Raw genomic sequence first — 23,963 nt, 5'->3', positions numbered from 1 at the left:
TAGAGCGATATTTGGAATTTCAGAAGCATTTTGACAAGTTTCAACCAGGGCTAAAAATTAGCTCGAGAGAGAATAGGGCCGCTGAAAGGTCAATGAGGCTGTCTGTGTGGAATCACTGCTGATGCGTGAGATACTGAACAAATATGTTGTGTTAGGATTTACTGTGGAGAAAGACATGGAAGCTTGGGAACTTGGGAAAATACATAGTGATGTCTTGAAAAGAATTCACCTTGGAGAACAGGAGGTGCTGGATGTCTTAAAATGCAAGAAGTTAGATAACACCTTGGGACATGATCAGATGTATCTCAGCGCCTTGTGAGAAGCGAGGGAGGAAATTGCAGGGCCCCTCCCAGAGATATTACGCTGAAAGACTGCAGCGACTGGGCTTGTATACCCTTGAGTTGAGAAGACTGAGAGGGGATCTGATTGAGACATATAAGATTATTAAAGGATTGGACACTCTGGAGGCAGGAAACATGTTTCCGCTGATGGGTGAGTGCTGAACCAGATGACACAGCTTAAATATACGGGGTAGACAATTTACGACAGAGATGAGGAGAAACGTCTTCACCCAGACAGTGATGGGTGTGTGGAATGCTCTGCCCCGGAGGGCAGTGGAGGCCCAGTCTCTGAATTCATTTAAGAAAGAGTTGGATAGAGCTCTCAAGGATAGTGGAATCAAGGGTTATGGAGATAAGGCAGGAACAGGATACTGATTAAGGATGATCAGCCATGATCATATTGAATGGTGGTGCAGACTCGAAGGGCAGAATGGCCTACTCGTGCACCTGTTGTCTATTGTCTATTTGTATCATCAACAGCCACTTAAGACCAATGTGACTGATGCAGGGTGGTAAGTTGTTGGAGGAGATTGTGAGAAACGATCATCATGCTTTTGGAAAGGTAAGGACAGGTTAACAATCATCAGCATGGCTTTGTGCATGGGAAATCATGCCTCAGAACTGAATGTGGAGGTAGACAAGTGACAGATCAAAGCACAGCAGTAGACGATGTCCACGTGAACTTTATCAAGGCCTTTGACAAGTTTCTGCATGGCAGACTGGTTAGTAAGTTTAGATCACACACAACTAAGGAGCGCTCACTAACAAGATACAAACCAGGATTGACGGTACGAGACAGAGCATGTTCATAGAGGGTTTCTGCTCAAACTGCAGGCCTGTGACGAACGGTGTGCCATGGGGTTCGGTGCTGGGTCACTGTTGTGCATCATTTATATAAACAGTTTGGTAGCTAATACAGAAGTCATGTTGAGCAAGTTTGTGAGTGAGACTGAAATTGGTGATAATGTGGACAGTGAAGAGGGTTATCGAAGAGTACAATGGGATCAACAGTACTGCTCGACCAGTGAGGTTAGGAATAACAGGTCGAGAAATGCAAGATGTTGTATTGTGGTAAAGCAGACCAGGCTGGACTTGTACAGTTAATGTTCGGGTCCTTGGTCGTGTTGTCAATCAGTGACCCAGGGACGCAGGTACACAGTTTTTTGAAAGTAGCATCACGGGTAGGCAGTCTGATGAAGCAGGCGTTTGGGATGGTTACCCTTCTTTGGGCAGAGCATTGAGAGAAGGAGTTGGGATGTCATGGTGTATTAGTGAGGTCAATGAATAACCATGGTTGATTATCTGGTAAAAATCAACTTGTTCACGTATGTCCTTTAGAGAGGGACATCTAGCATTCTTGCCTGGTCTGGCTCACATGTGACTCCAGTCCCACAGCAATATGGCTGACTCTGAGCTGCCTGTGGGCAATTAGCAGTGGGGTAATGTATGCTGGTCCATCCGGTGACATCCTCAGGCCATGAATGAATCAATGAAAATACAGATGTCCATCCTTACCTCTGCAAACAGATCTAGCTGCAGCACTTCGTACTGGCTTTGTAACATTGTTCAGGCCTTTGCCCCTCTCTGTAACACCCTCACCACCTCCAGCACCTTCAATTCACCCTGTTCTGATCATCTGAGTAAACGCTGATGTTTCCTCTTCCTACTGCACTCCTCCTGCTAGGAGACTCCCTAGCGATCTCTTTAACAAATGTGTCCACATTTCTAAACGTTGGCTTCTTCAGAATTGATAGGTTTTTTTTTCATTTCTTAATCCAATCCGTTACGTTCTGGGTCAAGACCGTCTGAAGTGGGGGAGGAGCATTGGGAAGGTGTCTAGCACCTCGAGGCTTGCTGTGGGGAAAAATAGGAATCCAGGAGAAAACAGCACAAGGAGCGCGTGACCACACCAACGCCCCACCCACCCCCTTCCCATGGCCACCTTCTGCCCCAAGTGTAACAGAGTCTGTGGAAGGCAACATCGGTCTGTACAGCCAACTCAGGACCCGCACCGCCCCAGCGTGGGAGAGATTCAGCTTCGTCTGTGACCCACCGCCAAAGAGATGATGAGATAGGAAGGTTGCATCCCCTCACAATTATCCCAGTGCTTTTGTTACAAATTCAAACAATTCCCTGTTAATGCGGTGTCTAACACTGTGATATCACTCAGTATCTCTCCATGTGGTATCCCTCGCTGTGTCGGTCTATTTGCTGCCTCTGTCAGCATTTCTCCCTCTTCCAGATCGTCTGAGATCCTGAGTCAACAGAATTGTCCACTCCAGAGAGATGCAGCAGCAAGGGCAAGGGATGGAGACTGTGATTTTCGAGATTCTGCTAGACTCTCTGCCACTCTGCATGACTTATCCTCATTGCATCAGTCTAATTTCCCATTCTGTCTATTTCCGTCTCATACAGGTAATCAGGATTTCTCTAACTCCTGTCTCATCCATCACCTCATTGAAACTGGTTGGTCAGCCAGAGAGAGATGGAGAGGGAGATCTGGAGCCTTCAGTAAATCATACAGCCGGTAAGATCACTCACAGTAAACAGCACAGGGTGGAGGGAGTAGATTTCTATATTCAGACCTGGAAGACAGGACATAGATTCAGAGCTGGGCAAGGAACAGCAACATTCTAGGTTTCATTTCCACCATCTTGTGAGGGTCCTGCTTTCACCTCTTCTGTACTGGTCCTCAATGCGACAGCACAGGGGATCGCAGGCATCAATCCTGGCCCAGGCTGTGTTCGTGATCTCTGTAATATTCTCCGGTCCCGATAATCCTTCCTCTGTCTGGAATCTCCTCTAGTCCACACCATTCTCTCTGTCTCTCTCAGGTTCTCCAATGCCTAACACCCTAACTCCTAACCTTCTGCAGTAGATACTAAATACCTTCATCCTGGTAAACCCTGACAGTCCTGTCTATCCCTGTAAGATCTTCCCACCAATACCACCCTCCTTGTCAATGTATTTGTCTTTAACCTCTCCATCGGTCCCTACCTATGTAATCTTCTCCAGCTCCTGGAACCATTCCTTAGCTGTGAAAAATTTGTAATCTCCTTATCCTTCTCCAATTCTTTGATCTTTATCTTGTTATATTTCACTCTCATTCCCGACACCATACCCCTCGCGACCACAGGAACCTCTTTCAGTTTGTGCAACCCTCCCCATCTGTGTAACTGTCTTCATCCCAGCAACCTGGCATTCTCCATTGCCTTCCGATCTCTGTAAACATCTGAACCGAGAAGCCTTCTTATAACTGTAAATGTCTTCAGTAACTACAACCTTCCATATGTCTGTTAGTATTCACAATACACTTCTCCCGGACACACTCCCCGCCTGTGCCTCTCAGACTGCCTGCCTCTCCCTACATCCATCCCTATCCTTATCTGCGGAATCTAATCCAGCTACCTTGAGTCTGTATTTCCTCCAATCCCCAAACCCCTTTGTCCCTCTGAATTTCTTGACCAGATGTAACTCTGTTTAACTCTAACATCCTCGAGTCCTGTAAGCCTCCCTATCTCTGTAACCTCTACCCATCTGTTCAACCCCCCACTACTGAGGAATGACTCCCTGTATTCGCCATAAGGAAGATGGAATGACAGTGAAAAGATATGATGGAACCGCCATTCCGGAGATTTAGCTTCAGAATCACCATCATTGGGAGGTGAATACTGAAGGGTTGTTGGGATAGAGTCAGAGAGATGTACAGCATGGAAACCGACCCTTTGGTCCAACCCATTCATGCTGAGCAGATATCCCAACCCAATCTAGTCCCAAGAGGCAGACTAGGCAAAAAGCCAACAACTTGTGAATGAAGAATATTGTTAATGTATTAATGAGACAGTCATATGGATCTGAATATCAAAAGTAGAGCTGAGAATAAGCAAACAGCAGCAAGCGTTATCAGGAATTCTTTTGTAGGCAGCAGACAGTGATGGGAATGTCAATATGGTTACAGTCAGGACACTGAATGTACTTATTGCAAGGGCAGTACAGTAACTGTGTGTGACAGTGGTCTCCATGCTGACTGATACAGCACTGACTATCAGTGCTGTGATGGAACGAATCCTGGATTGTGTGTGAGATGGTTTTCTATAACATCATATCATATTTGTAGATCAAATGCTGTGTACTATTAAAGATCTAATAATCCCATTTTAAAGGAGTTTTGTGAGCAGAGACCCATAATATTATGCAGGATATATTGAGTTTGTGCTCAGACCATGTTATGTAGGAGGGGAATGAGGCCATTTGGCCCATTGAGTATGCTCTGTCCTTCAATCAGATCATGGCTGATCTGATACTGTTCAACTCTACTTTCTTGCCTTTTCCACAAAACCCTTGTTTCGCAGATTCATTAAAATCCGCAGGAGGTTACAGAACAGTTGGAGAGATAGACAGAAATGGCAAATTGAGTTTAATCTGGACAAGTGTGAGATGATGTCAAATTCAATAAGAAAATGAGCATACTGAGGGATATTGATATACAGAAGGATCTTGGTGCAAGTCAGTAACTCCCAGAAAATGGCAACATAAAGGTTCCAGATGGGATAGAAAGCAAATGGAGTACTAGCCTTCATCAGTCACAATGTTGGGTATAGTGGTTTGCATCTGATGCTGTGATTCGATAAAACATTTGTTTGGCCACATTTGGAGTACTGTGTGCAGGTCTCATCTCCACACAATAGGGAGGATGGGGAGGCTTTGGAAAGGGTGCAAAAGGGGTTTATCAGCACGTTGCCTGTATTAGGTTTTTTTAAGGGCGTGTGATGTGTTAGAGGAAATTAAACAAAGTTGGATTGTTCTTGTGGGAGTATCAGAGGCTGACAGGTGACCATGTACAGGAATATAACATTTGGAACAGGGATAAATAATGTAGATAGTCAGAATCTCTTTTCCAATGTGTATGTTTCAAATCTGGAGTGCATAGGTTTAAGGTGAGAAAGAGGAAGTTTAAACGAGATGTGTGAAGCAAGTTTTTTTTTAACGTCGAGTGGATGTTACTGACTGAGGTCGTGGAAGCAGAAATGTGTGTAAAGTTTTGAAGTGGGATTTAGACAGAAACATGAACAGGCAGAGAACAGAGGGATATGGACCATGTGCAGTCAGATGGTATGAGTTAGAATAGTATCTTGGACAGAATAGACGTGGTGGGCCGAAGGGCCTGTTGCTGTGCTCTACTGTTCTATTTTCTAACTTCCCAGCATCTGCCCAATCAGAGCCCCGCAGACTCTTGAATGTTTCATTTCATTTCTTTCTCAGTATCTAAATTTCAATGGATTCAACCTCCATGTCCTCCACCTCTTCTCATTAGAAAATCCCTGCATTCCCAGGATCAGCCGAGTGAACCTTCTCTGGACTGCCTGCAATGCGACAATATCTTTCCTGCGGGCACTCACGCTGCTCATAATATTCGAGGTGTGGTCTGAGTTGTATCTTGCATAGTTTTAGCCAGACCTGCCTATTTTTAAACTCCATTCCCTCTGTAATAAATGCCAGTATTTGATTTGCCTTCTCTATTACCTGCTGACCCTGTGAGCTATCTTTTTCAGATTGATAAACAAGAACTCCCACAACCCTTTCTGCTGTCAGTCTGAAACCAAATAGTGTTAGCCTGACAGTACGTTGGGAACAGACTGAAATTGTTAGAAAGGGTATGTCAATATACAATAACTGACCACTTAGAAAGCCAGTTGATTAAAAGAGAATTTGTTTTTGAGCCTGTTGTATTTAATTTGTTGGTGTGAATATAAGTGACAGAATTGTAAGGGCGTAGGAGGGTGTGGTGGTACGGGGGATATGGTGTATTTCAATTATCAGAAGCCTTTACACAGGTTTCAATAAGGGCTAAAGAGTAACTTGGGAGAGAATAGGGCCCCTTAAAGATCAATACGGTCACCCATGTGCGGCACCAGAGGAGATGGGTGAAATTGTGGACAAAATAATCTTGTATTTACTGTGGCTAAAGACATGGAAGCTCGGGAACTTGGGGAAATAAATAGTGATGTCTCGGAAAGAATCCTCACCAGAGAAGAGAAAGTGCTGAAATCTTAAAACAAATAAAGGTAGATCAATCCTCAGTAGTTCATTGGGTCGATCCTAGAATATTAATAGAAGCTAAGGAAGAGATTTTAGTGTCTCTAACAGAGATATTTATATTATCAACAGACACAGTGAGGTGTTGGAAGACTGGAGGGCGGCTAATCCTGTTCCATCACTTAAGGGCTGCAGGGAAAAGCCAGGAAAGTACAGCCCAGTGAGCCCAGTGACGGGGAAGTTGTTGGAGGAGATTCTGAGAGAAAGGAGCTCCTTACATTAACAAAGACAAGTGCTGATTCGAGGTGGTCAGCATGGCTTTGTGAGTGGGAAACCACGTTGCACAAACCGGATTGACTGTTCGAGGAGGTGGCCAAAGATAGATGAAGGCGGAGCAGTCAAGGTTGTCCACGTGGACTTTAGCATCTAGTCAAGAGGAAGGAGGAAGCTTTCTTTAGGTCGAGGAAGCAAGGACCAGACAGGGCTCCAGAGAGTTGCATTGGGTGGCACGATGTCTCTGTGGTTAGCACTGCAACCTCATAGCACCACGGACTCCATTTCGAATCCAGCCTCAGGCGACTGTCTGTGGGGTGTTTGCACATTCATCCCGTGTCTGCGTGGTTTTCCTCCAGGTGCTCTGGTTTCCCCACCACAGCCCAAAGATGTGCAGATTAAGTGACTGAGCCATGCTAAATTAACCATAGTGTTCACGGATATGTAGGTGTGGCGCATTAGTCAGGGCAAATGGAGTGTAGTAGGGTGGGGAATGGGGCTGGGTTGGATACTGTTTGGAGGGTTGGTATGGAGGTGTTGGGCCAAATGGCCCATTTCCACACAGTAGGGATTCTCTGAAGGTACCACGACGGAACCGTGGAATGGACTTAGGGCAACTAGAAGGGGATGTGAAAAAGCATTGTTGGGAAGGATTAAGGAAAACCGTAATGTATTTTCCACTTATGGGAGGAATAAGATCATGGCCAGAGTGAGGATAGGACCGGTCAGGGATAGTGGAAGGAACTTGTACCTGGAGTCACAGGAGGTAGACGAGGTCCTTAATGAATACTGTGTCTCAGTAATCACTGCTGAGCGGGACCTTGTCATTTGTTAGGACAGCGTGAAACAGGCTGATGTACAAAAACAGGTGCGTGTTAAGAAGGAGGATGTGCTGAGATTTTTCAAAGATAAGGATAGATAAGTCACTGAACCAGACTGGATGCGTCCAAAGTTACTATACGAAACGAGGGAGAGGATTGCTGCGCACCTGGGTGATGAACTTTGCACTCTCACTGTCCACTGGAGTCGGACCAGATGTTTGGAGGCAGGAAAATATTATTCCCCTGTTCAGGAAAGGGAATAGGGATAATCCTGGGAATTGCACATCTGTCAGTTTTATGTCTGTGGTATGCAGATTATTGGAGGGGACTCTGAGAGACAGGATTTATTATTCATTGGAAAATCATAGTTTGATTAGAGATATAGAACATAGAACATAGAACAATACAGCACAGAACAGGCCCTTCGTCCCACGATGTTGTGCCGCACTTCTATCCTAGATTAAGCACCCATCCATGTACCTATCCAAATGCCACTTAAAGGTCGCCAATGAATCTGACTCTACCACTCCCTCGGGCAGCGCATTCCATGCCCCCACCACTCTCTGGGTAAAGAACCCACCCCTGACATCTCCCCTATACCTTCCACCCTTCACCTTAAATTTATGTCCCCTTGTAACACTCTGTTGTACCCGGGGAAAAAGTTTCTGACTGTCTACTCTATCTATTCCTCTGATCATCTTATAAACCTCTATCCAGTCACCCCTCATCCTTCGCCGTTCCAACGAGAAAAGGCCGAGAACTCTCAACCTATCCTCGTACGACCTACTCTCCATTCCAGGCAACATCCTGGTAAATCTTCTCTGCACCCTCTCCAAAGCTTCCACATCTTTCCTAAAGTGAGGCGACCAGAACTGCACACAGTACTCCAAATGTGGCCTAACCAAAGTCCTGTACAGCTGCAACATCACCTCACGACTCTTGAATTCAATCCCTCTGCTAATGAACGATAATACTCCATAGGCCTTCTTACAAACTCTATCCACCTGAGTGGCAACCTTCAAAGATCTATGTACATAGACCCCAAGATCCCTCTGTTCCTCCACCTGACCAAGAACCCTACCATTAACCCTGTATTCCGCATTCTTATTTGTTCTTCCAAAATGGACAACCTCACACTTGGCAGGGTTGAACTCCATCTGCCACTCCTCAGCCCAGCTCTGCATCATATCTATTGTCAGCATGGTTTTGTCAGGGGCAGGTCACAACTTACAAGTCTTATGGAATCTTTTGAGAATGTGACGAAACACCTTTATGGCTCATTCAGAAAGTATGGAGGCATGGGATACAGGGAAACCTGTCTGTCTGGATATGGGATTACTGGCCCACAGAAGACAGAGGGTGAGGATAGATAGAAATCATTTATCCTGGAGCTCAGTGACCAGTGGTTTTCTGCAGGGAGTGGTTACAGGACCCTCTGCTCTTTATGATTTTATGAATAAGTTGGATGTGTGAGTGGAAGAGTTGGTCAGTAAATTTCCCAATGACACAAAGGTTGGTGGAGTGGTTGATAGTGTGGGGGGCTGTTGTAGGTTGCAACGGGACATTGACAAGACGCTGAGAAGTAGCAGATGGAGTTCCATCTGGAAAAGTGTGAGGTCATTCATTTTAGAAGATTGAATTTGAATGCAGAATTCCTGGTTAATGGTAGGATCCTTGGCAGTGTGGAGGAACAGATCCACAGATCGCTCAAAGTTGTCACCCAAGCTGATCGGCTTGTTCAGAAGGAATATATTGTGTGGGATTTCATTAGTTTGGGGATTGAGTTTTAAAGCCGTGAGGTTATGTTGCAGCTCTATGGAGCCCTGGTTAGACCGCAGTTGGAATATTGTGTTCAGTTCTGGTCCCTTCATTACAGGAAGGATGTGGAAGCTTTAGAGAGGGTAAAGAGGAGATTTACCAGGATGCTACCTGGACTGGAGAACATGTCTTATGAAGAAAGGTTGAGGGAGCTAAGGCTTTTCTCATTGGAGTGAAGAAGGGTGAGGGGTGACATGGCAGAGGTGAACAAGATGATGAAAGTCAGAGATAGAATGAATAGAGAGAGTTTTTTTTTACCCTGACATAAATAGCTATTACAAGGGGTTATAATTTTCTGGTGATCAGCAGATGGTTCAGGGTAGATTTCAGAGGTAGGTTCGTTACATATAGAGTGGTGTATGTGGAATGCACTGCCAGCGGTGGCAGTAAAATTAGATGCACGAGGGACATTTAATATACTTCTGGATAGGCACATGGATGATAATAAAATGAAGGGTATGGAAGTTAGAGTCGTAGAGATGTACAGCATAGAAACAGACACTTCAGTCCAACCCATCCATGCCGACCAGATATCCCAACCCAATCTAGTCCCACCTGCCAGCACCTGGTCCATATCCCTCCAAACCCTTCATATTCATATACCCATCCAAATACCTCTTAAATGTTACAATTGTACCAGCCTCCACCACTTCTTCTGGCAGCTCATTCCATACACGTACCACCCTCTTTGTGAAAAAACTGCCCCTTAGGTCTCTTTTATATCTTTCCCCTCTTTTCCTAAACCTATGGACTTCCCAACCCCAGGGAAAATACTTTGTCTATTTACCCTATCCATTACCTTCATAATTTTGTGAACCTCTATAAGGTCACCCCTCAGCCTCCGACACTCTAATGAAAAAAGCCCCAGCCAGTTCAGCCTCTCCCTTTAGCTCAAAGCCTCCAATCCTGGCAATATACTTGTAAATCTTTTCTGAACGCTTTCAAGTTTCCCAACATCTTTCCAATAGTAAGGAGACCAGAATTGCACGCAATATTACAACAGTGGCCTAAACAATGTGCTGTACAGTCGCAACATGACCTCCCAACTCCTGTACTCAATACTCTGACCAATAAAGGAAAGCATACCAACGCCTTCTTCACTATCCTGGATTCACTTTCAAGGAGCTACGAACCTGATCCTCAAGGTCTCTTGGTTCAGCAACACTCCCTAGGACCTTACCATTAAGTGTGTAAGTCCTGTTAAGGTTTGCTTTCCCAAAATGCAGCACCTCGCATTTATCTGAATTAAACTTTATCTGCCACTTTTTTTAAATCTTACAGTCGGATAAAAGATTGGCATATCATCATGGCCGAAGGGTCTTGTTCTGTACTGTTCTGTGTTCTACGTGTCGTATGGTAAACTGGGTAATAAGCTCAGATCTGTGTAACAGGTTATGACATTCAGGAGGATCTAGTCAACTGTACAGAAAATTGCGCTTGATGGTAGGAGACAGAGGGTGATGGGAGACATGTTATTTTTCTGACTAGAGGCATGTGACCAGCGGTGGAGTGTGTCCCCTGTTGTTTGTCATTTGGAAAAATGGTTTGGATGGGAATATTGTTAAGTAAGTTTTTTGGGTGACACCGAAATTGGTGGTAAACTGGACAGTGATGAAGGGTATCTGTGATACAACAGGATGGACAGTACTGCTGGGATAGTGGGCTGAAGTATAGCAGATGGAGTTTAATTAGATAAATGTGAATTGTGTTATTTTAGTGAAACAAACCAGGGTGGGACTTGTCCAGTTAATGTTAGAGCCTTGGGTCGTGTTGTCAATCAGTGACACAGGTACACAGTTCTTTAAAAGTGGTGCCACAGATAGACAGGCTGGTGAAGAAGGCATTTGGGATGGTTTCCTTCACCGGGCAGAGCATTAACAGTAGGAGTTGGGATGTCATGTTGTATCTGTACAAGACATTGGTCAGGTCACCATAAATGCATTGTTGATCAGTGGGAAGAACTCATCTGGTTCACTGACCTCCTTTTGTGTAGAACATCTGACATTCTAACTTGGCCTGGACAACATGTGACTGCAGACCCACGACAACATGGCTGACTCTGAGCTGTCCTCTGTGTATTTAGCAGTGACACCCACATCCCGTGAATGAATAAATAAAAATACATAGGTCCCTCCCTACCTCTGCAAACCCCTCCAGCTGCAGCAATTCAGATTTGCTTTGTAACACCGTTCAGGTCCTGACCCCTCTCTGTAAGACTCTCACCACCTCCAGCACCTTCACCCCTCCATGTTCCTTTTGTGACATTAAACCTTACACTGATTCCCTTTCCCATTGCCCAACTCCTGCGAGCAGACCCTTTGCAATCCCTTTAACACTTACTCCTAGAACATTCTCTCACTTCAGGATTTTAAGTACTTTTTGGTGATCTTCTCAGCCTCATAATGTAATATGATCCGTTTTGTCCTGAATGAAGGGCCGGTGGGAATTTCTTGCTGAGATTTTGTCTGTTTCAGTGGAATGTTCTTTTCTTGAGTGATTTACACTTCCTTCAAACTGTTCATTTACAGGCACATATTTCAGTCTGTTTCGCCTCTTTACCTTGGTCAGTTCTCATCTCAAACCCATGTAATTGGCTGTTTTTGTTTCCAGTTATAGCTTATCCTTTCTGTGGTTCACTTTAAAACTTTATATTTCTTTAAACTGCACTTTATCACAATTTCCCTGAGGATCTCTCCAGGTGACATTACTCATTCACTAAGTTTGATCACACAATGGTCGCTCTGAGATAGTTATGTCCCTAGCCAGTTGCACAATTTGTTATTAAAAAAAAAACACCGAAAAGGTTTTTTTCTGAACTCCTCTTCCAATATCACTGTTGTCAGTGTGGCTGTCCCAGATGATGTGAATATTGAAGTTTCCCAAAATTATCACAATGTGTTTGCTAAAAAATTCCAATGAGTTCCTGTTTAATGCAGTGATGAGCAATGGAATGTAGTTTGATGGCCTAAAACTGTTCTGCTGCTTGTGTCCTTGGCAAGTAGTCACCAGAATTTACATTCAGACTGACTCTACTTCATGATCTGATGCCAAATGCTTTCACTGTAATGCCTTTGTTATCAATTATTTTTAGCGTTACCCATTTTGCCTGAGTTTGCACAAGGTGGTGAAACATTGAATATTTATGTCCACCTTTTGTTCGCCCTGTAACCACGTCTCTCTGGTATCTAAATCTCTTATCTCTGTGTCAAAAATCCATCTACCTTGTTGAAGAGACATTATCCCATTCCAAAAAAAACATAATTTACTCTTTCCTACATTTTCCTGTCACAACCCTATTCCCTGATGTAGTTAAACTCTGTCCCATCCTGTTCCTTTCTGCTTGCCTTCAGTCACATTCCCAGCTGCTCCCATACTTCACATTTTCTCTTTGCATTTGGAAAGCTCGTTTCACCTGAAGCCTGTCCTAGCATCCTCTGTGTCAGTTTAAAACCCTGTCCCATAAACCTACCGACATGATTGGCCAGGACACTGGTTCTGGTACAGTTCCAGTGGGACCATCCTAATGGATTATTTATTAAATCGGGTATGGGATGTGGGTGTCTCTGGCTGACCAGACTTTCTTGCCCAGCCCTAGCTGCCTTCGCGCTAAGTAACTTGCTCGGCCATTTCAGAGGGTAATTGAGAGGCAAACACTTTGCTGTGGGTATGTCGTGTAGACCACGTGATGATGAGCAGATGTCCTTCACGAAAGGAGAAGTATTTAGTATTTTTGTACATCAGCAATGGTTTCATATTTATTTATGGATTGTTAATTACTATTTTAAAAATTATTAATTTCAAACTCCACCATTTCTGATGGTGGGATTCAAACTCTCTTCCACTGAACATTAGCTGAGGTTTTGGATACATACTCTAGCAATAGTACCACTCGGCCATCACTTCGCCTGCTCACTGGTTGTTCATCCCTGAGCACTGATACATGAAGCTAAACCCATTCTTCCAACATGACTGTGTGATCCTGAAGGCTTGCAGCACTCTGGTGATATCACTCAGTCTCTCTCCATGTGGTATCCCTCACTGTGTGGGTCTAATTGCTGCCTCTATCAGCGCCTCCCACTCTTCCAGTTATTCCAGATCCTGAGCCAACAGAATTCTCCACTCCAGAGAAATGCAACAGCACAACCCAGGGATGGAGTAGAATTTTCCAGATATCTTTGGGGCTCATTTCCATTCTCCATGTGTAACCCTCACTGCATCAGTCTAAGTTTCTATTCTGTCTATTTCTCCGTCTCCTGTAGGTATTTAGCAAGTTCCTTACTCAATCGACCTCCCAATTGCTGGAGGTCTCGTCCAACACCTCATTGAAGATGATTGGTCAGCCAGAGAGACAAAGGGCAGGGAGATGTGGAGTCTTCAATAAATCCTGCAGTGAAGTAAGAGCAGGGAGCAATGAGAGGGCTCCATATATCGGCTAACAGGACATGACATAGATACAGTGCTGGAGGGGGAGCACAGTACAGTACAGACATACCCCAGACTCAATCACCACCTCTACTTTAATTTACGGTGCACTGAGACAGCATGGTGAGTTCATAGCTATTAATCCAGGCCTGCGCTGTCTTAGTGAGCATGAGGACAACAGAGGGGAGAGAAGGCCTCCGACGAGAGGTTGGGAATGCTGCCTGGGATCTTTTTGTTCTGTGTTCTCCCTCCATCACTTTACTAAGACTCACTACTCTGCAACTCTGTGCCTAAGGCATGGCTTGTGCACCAGTGTCTTCAGTCATTTTTAACTCCTATTATAGTTCCTCTCCCTGTAACTACCTCCTTTTCCGATAGTCCTCCACATATTTGAAATGTACTGCATTCCAGACTACCATCCTTATCGCTATAAATTGCCTCAGTGTCTACAACGTGCTGTATTTCGGTACTGTCATCTTCTTTAACTGGATACAGAGTGATACAGCACGGAAACAGAACCTGTCGTACAACTCATCAATGCTCTCCATGTTTCATATACTGAATGAGTCTCATTTGCCTGCGTTTGGCCCTTAGCTCTTCAAACCTTCTCCTCTCCATGTACCTGTCCAAATGTGTTTTCCATGTTGTCATTGTTCTTGTTTCTCCCATGTTCCCCTGGCAGTCCGTTCTGTCTGTGCACCATCCTCTGTGGATAATGTTGCCCCTCAGCTCCCTCTTTAAATGTTTGCTCTCTCACGTCCCGTTTGTACTCTCGAGTTTTGGTCTCCCTTACCCTTGGCTATTCACCATTCTTAGGCCCAATCCTTGTGGCACTCCACTGGTCACAGACCTCCAGTCTGATAAGCAAACCTCCACCACCACCCTCTTCCTTCTACCTTTGAGCCAGTTCTGTATCCAAATACCAATCCTCCCTGCATATCGTGAGATTGAATCTTGCTAATCAGTCTCCCATGGGGAACCTTGTCGAATGCCTTACTGAAGTCCATATAGATCACATCTACCGCTCAGCCCTCTTCAATCCTCTTTGATACTTCTTCAAAAAACTCAATCGAGTTTGTGAGACATGATCGCCCACGCACAAATCTCTATCTCTACTCAGTCCTTCCTTTTCCAAATACATGTAAATCCTGTCCCTCAGAATTCCCTCCAACAACTTGCCCACAACCGACGTCAGGCTCACTGCTCTATGATTCTCTGGCTTGACCTTACCACTCTTCTTAAACAGTGACACCATGTTAGCCGACCTCCAGTCTTCCAGCATCTCACCTGCGACTATCAAGGATACAAATATCGGAACAAAAGGCCCAGTTATCACTTCTCTAGCTTCCCACAGAGATCGAGGGTACACCTGATCAGATCCTGGGAATCTATCCATCTTTATGCATTTCAAGACATCCAGCACTTGCTCCTTTGTAATATGGACATTTTGCAAGGTGTCACCATCTATTTCCCTACATTCTATATCTTCCATATCCTTTTTCACAGTAAAAGCTGATGCAAAATATTCGTTTAGTATCTCTGTCTTTTAAACGTTGCAATTGTAACCACGTCCACCCTTCCTCAGGAGGTTCATTCCACAATCGAAACACCCTCTGTGGAACAATTTGCCCCATGTCTTTTTTTTGAACATCTCTCCCCTCTAACCTTAAAAATGTGGTCCCTCCTCTTGAGACTCCCCCATCCTACGGAAAAGGCAACTACCATTAAATCGGTCTAAATCTCAATTTTTAAAATAAACTTTTATAACATCACATCTCAAACTCCAGGCTGCATTGAAAAAAGACTCAGCCTATCCAGCCATTTTGCAGAACTCAAGCCTTCCATATCCAACAATGTTCTGGTTAATCTCTGCTGAACACCATGCAGCTTAATAATATCCTCCCTATAACTGGGTGACGAGAACTCGACAGAGTAATGCAGAAGAGGCCTCATACATGTCTGCACAATCTCAACATGACATCCCAAATCCTCCACTCAATGGACTGAGCAATAGTCAGGCATGTCATATCCTGCGGTTCCACACACCAATGGTCTCATTGATTTTTAAGGGACACTATTTTGTCTCGAGTTACTCTTTTATTCTTAATCTATTTATACAATCACTTTTGGATTCTCCTTATCATTCTCTGCTGAGGCTATTTCATGTACCCTTTCTGCATTCCTGATTTCTACCCAAAGTGTATTCCTAAAGTCTCTGTGATCCTCAGGGATTCCCTTGATCCAGCTGGCTATACCTGACATCTGCCCCCTTTTCCTTGATCAGACCCTCAACAGACAGCCAATGTTTCCTAATGCTGTCAGCATTGGTCTGCACACAAACAGAAACACGCTGGTGGTGATCACTCAAAATATCTCAGTTTTAAAATATTCTCACTTGCCAGACTTCCCTTTCCCAGCAAATAGACTAGCCAATCACCTTTTGCGAGTTCCTGGCTAATATTATCAAGATTAGTCTGGCCCCATTTTATAACTTGAACCTGTGGACCAGCCCTGTCCTTTTCCATCGCTATTTTCAAAGTAAAAGACTTGAGTCACATTGTTAAAATGCTTTCCCACTCACACCTCAGTCCCTTTCCCGACCTTGTTTCCCAAGGGGAGGTTAGGTTTTGCCCCTTTCTCTTTTCAGGCCATTTACATATTGATTGGGAGTTTTCTGGAACACAATTACCAAATTCCCCCCTTGCAAACACTGAACACTGGCTGTCCCAGTCTAGGTTTGGAAAGTTTAAAACCCCAACCATAAACAGCCCTATTATTATGATTGATATCTGAGATCTCCTGATATGTTTGTTCCTCAATCTGCCACTGATTATTCGGGGTCAGTAGGACAATTGTGTCAGAGTGATAACACATTCTTATTTCTCAGTTCCACTAACATAGTGTCACTGAGTGATCCCACAGGAATATCCTCTCTAGGTCCTGATGTAATGATTCATGCAATGAAAACCCACAACCACGCGTAAACTCTCTTGCCTCCCCTTCGATGCGTCCTGTAGCATCTCCACCTTGAAACAATGAATTGCCACTCCTGTCCCTCCCTCAGCTTTGTTTCTGTAATAACTATACTCTCCCAGTCCCATGTTCCAATCCATGCCCTGAGTTCATCTTCCTTAGCTGTCAGGCCCCTTGCATTGAAATAAATGCAGTTTAATCATCAGTTCCCCCTCCCCCATTTCTGCGATGTTCTTGCCTCCCTTTTCTGCGGAAATTGCTGTTTTTAACTTGTGCACCAACCTCAATCTTCTTTCTGGCCTTATGAATGTTTAAGGTGCAACACCCTGCCGGATTAGATTATAGCGTCTCAAGCAGCTCTAACAATTCGCCCCATCAGGATGTGGGTCCCCCTCCTGCTCCCAGTTCAGGTGCCTTCCCCACCCTGACAACCTGTGCTGACACCTTCAGACATCCAGGGACTTGCCCACCAAGGTCCCGTTTTTACTCTTTTCTCCAGGAGGACCTACCCTTCATGATGCATATCCTTCGCTTATGAGACTTCCCACAGTGCATTACCTCACAGTTATCAGAAGTAAACTCCATCTGCCATTATTCAGAGTGTGTACAACTCTGAGCATGACTAACTTCATCCAGTCTCCCCAACTGTCCCTACCTCTAATTGTCCAAAGAATGCACAACCTCCTATTGCGTTAACCTCCTCCAGTCCCTCTCATGGACACCATCTATGTAAGCTTCTCCTGTTCCTGACTATATTTTCCTCCTGTTCCAATAAACCCTTGTGAACTTTGTGACCTTTTGCAATCTCTGCAGTGGTCTGTATTATCAGTCTCACTGTGCCTGGAACCTGGCTTCAATTCCAGCCTTGGCCCACTGTCTGTGTGGACTTTGCATGTTCTCCCCCTGACTGTGTGGGTTTCTTCCGGGTGCTCTGGTTTCCTGCCATAGTCCAACATTTGCACGATACGTGATTGGCCATCATAGATTGACTGTAGTATTTAGGCAAGTGTGGTTTAGGTGAGTTCACCATGAGGAATGCAGGGTCTATTAGACAGGGTGAGGGATGGGTCTGGTTAGGATGCTCTTTAGAGGGTTTGGTGTGGAATATTGGGCCGAATGGCCTTTTTCCACACTGTGGAGATTCTATTCAGGTTACTGCCCAGTCCTGTCAACCATCCCTGTCTCTTGAACCTTGCCTCATCCCCAATACTCTCCTGGTATTTGTAATCTCCAACAGACTCTAAAACACTCCTTGGCAATGTAAGCTTCTCCAGTCCTGACCACGATCGATATGACTGTCACCTCTTCCTGCTTTTAGAACCCTCCCTGTAACTGTTGACATTCGTTGCATCACTCCCAATCACTGTTCCATCCTGAAACCCCCAAAAACATTTATATCTCTGTAAACTCATCTGGACTGTCTATACTTCCTTTTGACAATCCCGTTCTGAGACTTTCTATACATCAAAAAAGTCCTGAAGTGTAGGTAATCCTTATTATTGTAACCTCCCTTCAGCCTTACAGCACTGAAGATCTGTAGAAGCTCTGTTCAAACCGACAGCCATCTCTGTGGCTGTAATCTGCTCCACTCACCAGAATTCATTCTCTCTGAGCTCTTCTGTAGCCCATTAAACACTCCCTAACACTGTCTCTGTCAGTGTAACCTTCTCCAAAAACACAACCTTCCCTATCTGTGTAAATCCCTACACCAGGCCCTATCCCTATAAGCTCCGTCTAACAATACAACCCTCCATGTTTGTGTATTCACCTTCAGTCCCTACTCACCTCCCTATCTGTGTAACCTTCTCCATGCATTTTTGCTTCAGTCTCTTCAACTGTTCCTGTCAGTGTAATATCTTCTGGACCTGAAAAGTCTCCCTCTCTTTAACATTCTCAGGCCACACAACCTTCACTATCCGTGACCTACTCCTGTTGGAGAACCCTCCCTCTGTGAACTGCTCCAAATCTTCAACTCTCCATAAGCTCCTGTAGTCTTACAGCCCTCCCTGTCTACATAACCTCTTCCAGTCCCTAAAACGCCATCAGTCTGTGGAGACCCTACCACCATCCCTATCTGTGTTATCCTCTCAGGTCCCTGCAACACTCCTGATCTGTCGATCCCACTCCAATGCCTGTGCCTCACTCTGTCCTGTTCCGATAAGACTCATTCACTATGTAACATCCTCCCCTCACTATCACCCACACTGTCAAGTTAAGCTCCTCCTGTATCTTCATCCACCTACCCATCTGTATAACCTTCTCCAGCTCTTCCCCTCCATCTGTGTAAACATCACTCTCTACTCCAACCCTCCCTAACGCAGGAACTTCCTTCTGTTTGTGCTATGCTCCCTTATCTTAGGGTTTAAACTAATTTGGCAGGGGGATGGGATCCGGACTTGTAGTCCAGCAAGTAAGCTAGCTGTGTGTCAGGATGTCCAAGACTGAAGGGAGGCTGTGGAGAAGGTAGCACTGACAGGGACTACTTACGGACACAGAGATGGGCTCAAGTGCGTATACTTCAATGCAAGGAGTATCAGAAATAAGGTGGGTGAACTTAAGGCATGGATCGGTACCTGGGACTACGATGTTGTAGCCATCACGGAAACATGGATAGATGAGGGACAGGAATGGCTGTTGGAGGTTCCTGGTACAGATGTTTCAGTAAGATTAGGGAGGGTGGTAAAAAAGGAGGGGGGGTGGCATTGCTAATTAGAAATGGTATAACGGCTGCAGAAAGGAAGTTTGAGGGGGATCTGCCTCTGGAGGTAGTATGGGCTGAAGTCAGAAATAGGAAAGGTGCAGTCACCTTGTGGGTGTTTATTATAGGCCCCCCAATAGCAGCAGAGATGTGGAGAAACAGATTGGGAAACAGATTTTGGAAAGGTGCAGAAGCCACAGGGTCGTAGTCATGGGTGACTTCAACTTCCCAAATATTGATTGGAAGCTCTTTAGATCAAGTAGATTGGATGGGGCGGTGTTTGTGCAGTGTGTCCAGGAAGCTTTTCTAACGCAGTATGTAGATTGTCCAACCAGAGGGGAGGCCATACTGGATTTGGTACTCGGTAATGAACCGGGACAAGTGGTGGGCTTGTTAGTGGGTGAACATTTTGGTGATGGCGACCACAATTCTGTGACTTTCACCTTGGTTATGGAGAGAGATAGGTGCACACAACAAGGAAGTTTCTACAATTGGGGGAAGGGAAATTACGATGCTGTAAGACAGGATTTGAGGAGCATACGTTGGGAGCATAGGCTGTCAGGGAAGGATGTGGTGGAAATGTGGGACTTTTTCAAGGAGCAGATACGACGTGTCCTTGATATGTATGTACCGATCAGGCAGGAAAGAAATGGTCGTGTGAGGGAGCCTTGGTTGACGAGGGAGGTTGAATGTCTAGTAAAGAGGAAGAAGGAGGCTTACATAAGGTTGAGGAAACAAGGTTCAGACAGAGCAGTGGAGGGATACAGGATAGCCAGAAGGGACCTGAAGAAAGGGATTAGGAGAGCTAAGAGAGGGCATGAAAAATCCTTGGCGGATAGGATCAAGGATAACCCCAAGGCATTCTATGCGTATGTGAGAAACCTGAAAATGACGAGAACGAGGGTAGGTCCGATCAAGGACAGTGGTGGGAGACTGTGTATTGAGTCGGAAGAGATAGGAGAGGTCTTGAACAAGTACTTCTCTTCAGTATTTACGAACGAGAGGGACTGTATTGTTGAAGAGGAGAGTGTGAAACGGACTGATAAGCTAGAAGAGATATCTGTTAGGAAGGAAGATGTGTTGGACATTTTGAACAACTTGAGGATAAACAAGTCCCCCGGGCCTGACGGGATATATCCTAGGATTATGTGGGAAGCAAGAGAGGAAATTGCAGTACCGTTGTCAATGATCTTCTCGTCTTCACTGGCAACGGGGGTGGTACCAGGGGACTGGAGAGTAGCGAATGTTGTGCCCCTGTTCAAAAAAGGGAATAGGGATAACCCCGGGAATTACAGGCCAGTTAGTCTTACTTCTGTGGTAGGCAAAGTAATGGAAAGGGTACTGAGGGATAGGATTTACGAGTATCTGGAACGGCACTGCTTGATTAGGGACAGCCAGCACGGATTTGTGAAGGGTAGGTCTTGCCTTACAAGTCTTATTGAATTCTTCGAGGAGGTGACCAATCATGTGGATGAGGGTAGAGCAGTGGATGTAGTGTACATGGATTTTAGTAAGGCATTTGATAAGGTTCCCCATGGTAGGCTTATGCGGAAAGTCAGGAGGCATCGGATCGAGGGAAATTTGGCCAATTGGATAGAAAACTGGCTAACCGGTCGAAGTCAGAGAGTGGTAGTAGATGGTAAATATTCAGCATGGAGTCCAGTTGCAAGTGGAGTTCGGCAGGGATCAGTTCTGGGTCCTCTGCTGTTTGTAATTTTTATTAATGACTTAGATGAGGGAGTCGAAGGGTGGGTCAGTAAATTTGCAGATGATACAAAGATAGGTGGAGTTGTGGACAGTGAGGAGGGCTGTTGTCGGCTGCAGAGGGACTTAGATATGATGCAGAGCTGGGCTGAGGAGTGGCAGATGGAGTTCAACCCTGCCAAGTGTGAAGTTGTCCATTTTGGAAGAACAAATAAGAATGCGGAATACAGGGTTAATGGTAGGGTTCTTGGTCAGGTGGAGGAACAGAGGGATCTTGGGGTCTATGTACATAGATCTTTGAAGGTTGCCACTCAGGTGGATAGAGTTTGTAAGAAGGCCTATGGAGTATTATCGTTCATTAGCAGAGGGATTGAATTCAAGAGTCGTGAGGTGATGTTGCAGCTGTACAGGACTTTGGTTAGGCCACATTTGGAGTACTGTGTGCAGTTCTGGTCGCCTCACTTTAGGAAAGATGTGGAAGCTTTGGAGAGGGTGCAGAGAAGATTTACCAGGATGTTGCCTGGAATGGAGAGTAGGTCGTACGAGGATAGGTTGAGAGTTCTCGGCCTTTTCTCGTTGGAACGGCGAAGGATGAGGGGTGACTGGATAGAGGTTTATAAGATGATCAGAGGAATAGATAGAGTAGACAGTCAGAAACTTTTTCCCCGGGTACAACAGAGTGTTACAAGGGGACATAAATTTAAGGTGAAGGGTGGAAGGTATAGGGGAGATGTCAGGGGTGGGTTCTTTACCCAGAGAGTGGTGGGGGCATGGAATGCGCTGCCCGTGGTAGTGGTAGAGTCAGATTCATTGGCGACCTTTAAGCGGCATTTGGATAGTTACATGGATGGGTGCTTAATCTAGGATAGAAGTTCGGCACAACATCGTGGGCCGAAGGGCCTGTTCTGTGCTGTATTGTTCTATGTTCTATGTTCTATGTTCTATCTGTGAAACTGTCTCCAACCAAACTTGCTACCTCAATCTCTCAAAAAAGAAATCCAGATTCCACAGCCTCCATGTCTAAATAACCCCCAGAACCTAAGCTTTCCTATATCTATAAACATCTTCAGTCACATTCCTAATGTCCTCGTGTCCTGATATACCTCCCTACCTCTGTAACCCCCACCACCCTCCAGTACCCTTCTGGGGAACACGGCAGAGGAAAAAAGATTTGTAGAGTCTGGACCATATTACGGAGGCAGAATCCTGGGAATTACAGATTTGTTCTAATGTCTGTGGTGTGCAGATTATTGATGAGGACTCGAAAGACAGGAGTTATGACTACGTGGAAAACCACAGTTGAATTAGAGATTGTCAGCATGGGTTTTTGAGGGGTGGGTCATGCCTCACAAACCTTATTGAATTATTTGAGGATATGACAGAATACTTAATGGCTCATTCAGAAAAGAAGGATGATTGGGATACTGGGACATCTGTCTGTCTGGATACAGGATTGGATGGCCTAGAGAAGTCAGAGGATGGCAGCAGATGGACAGTATTGAGCCTGGAGCTCAGTGACCAGTGGGGTTCTGTAACAATCGGCTCTGGGACTCTGCTCTTTGTGATTTTTTAAAATGACTTTGATGTGGATGTTGGAGAGTGGGTTACTAAGTTTGCCAATAACATGAAGGTTGGTGGAGTCGTGGGTAATGTGGAGGGCTGTTGTCGGTTGCAATGGGACATTCACAGGATGCAGAGCTGGGCTGGAAGTGGCAGATGGAGTCAAATCTGGAAAAGTGTGAAGTGATTCATTCTGGAATCTCGAACTTGAATACAGAAGACAGGGTGAAAGGCAAAATACTTGGCTGTGTGGAGGAACAGAGAGATCATGGGGTCCATGCCCATAGATCCCTCAAAGTTGCCACGCACGTTGGTAGGGTTGTTAAAAAGGCATATGTTGTGTTGGCTTTCCTTAGCAAGGGGATTGATGTTAAGAGCCGTGAGGTTTTACTGCATCTTTATAGCATCCGAGTGAGACCACACTTGGAATATTGTGTTCAATTCTGGTCCCATTTTTACAGGAAGGATGTGCAAGTTTTAGAGAGCTTACACAGGAGATTTACTAGTATGCTGCCTGGAATGGAGGGCAATTCTTATGAAGAAAGGTTGAGGGAGCTAATTTTTTTCTGATTAGAGTGAAGAAAGGGGTGGGGTGACTTCGTAGAGGTGAACAAGGTGATGAGAGGCACAGAGAGAGTGAATAGTCTGAGACTTTTTCTCCTATGGCAGAAATGGCTATGATACAGCTGCATAATTTTAAGGTGATTGGAGGATGGATAAGAGGATAGAGAATGGTAGGTAGTTGGATGGACTGCCAATGGTGGTAGTAACATTAGATACATTCGGGACATTTAATAGACTCTTGGATAGACACATGGATAATAGTAAAATGAAGGGTATGTAGGTTAGTTTGATCTTACAGTCGGATAAAAAGTTGGCATAGCATCATGGCCGAAGGGCCTTGGGCTGAACTGTTCTGTGTACTATGTTCTGTGTGGTAAACTGGGTAATAAGCTCAGATCAGTGTAAAAAGGATATGGCATTCTAGAGGAGCTCGTGAACTGGATACAAAATTGGCCTGTTGGTAGGAGACAGAGGGTGATGGGAGACATGTTTTTCTGACTGGAGGCATGTGACCAGCGATGTAGTGGGACCCCTGTTGTTTGTCGTTTGGATGGGAATATTGGTTTCCTGGTAAGTAACCGTCTTGGGTGACACTGACATTGGTAGTAAATTGGTTAGTGGAGAAGATTGTATGATACAACAAGATTAACAGTACTGTTGGGATAGTGAGCTGAAGAATAGCAGATGGAGTTTAATTAGATAAGTGTGAAGTGTTCCATTTTGGTGAAACAAACCAGGGTGGGACTTGTACAG

Source organism: Chiloscyllium punctatum, chromosome 16, assembly GCF_047496795.1.
Source record: "Chiloscyllium punctatum isolate Juve2018m chromosome 16, sChiPun1.3, whole genome shotgun sequence".
In the NCBI taxonomy this organism is placed as follows: domain Eukaryota; kingdom Metazoa; phylum Chordata; class Chondrichthyes; order Orectolobiformes; family Hemiscylliidae; genus Chiloscyllium; species Chiloscyllium punctatum.
This window is presented reverse-complemented; position numbering follows the sequence as displayed.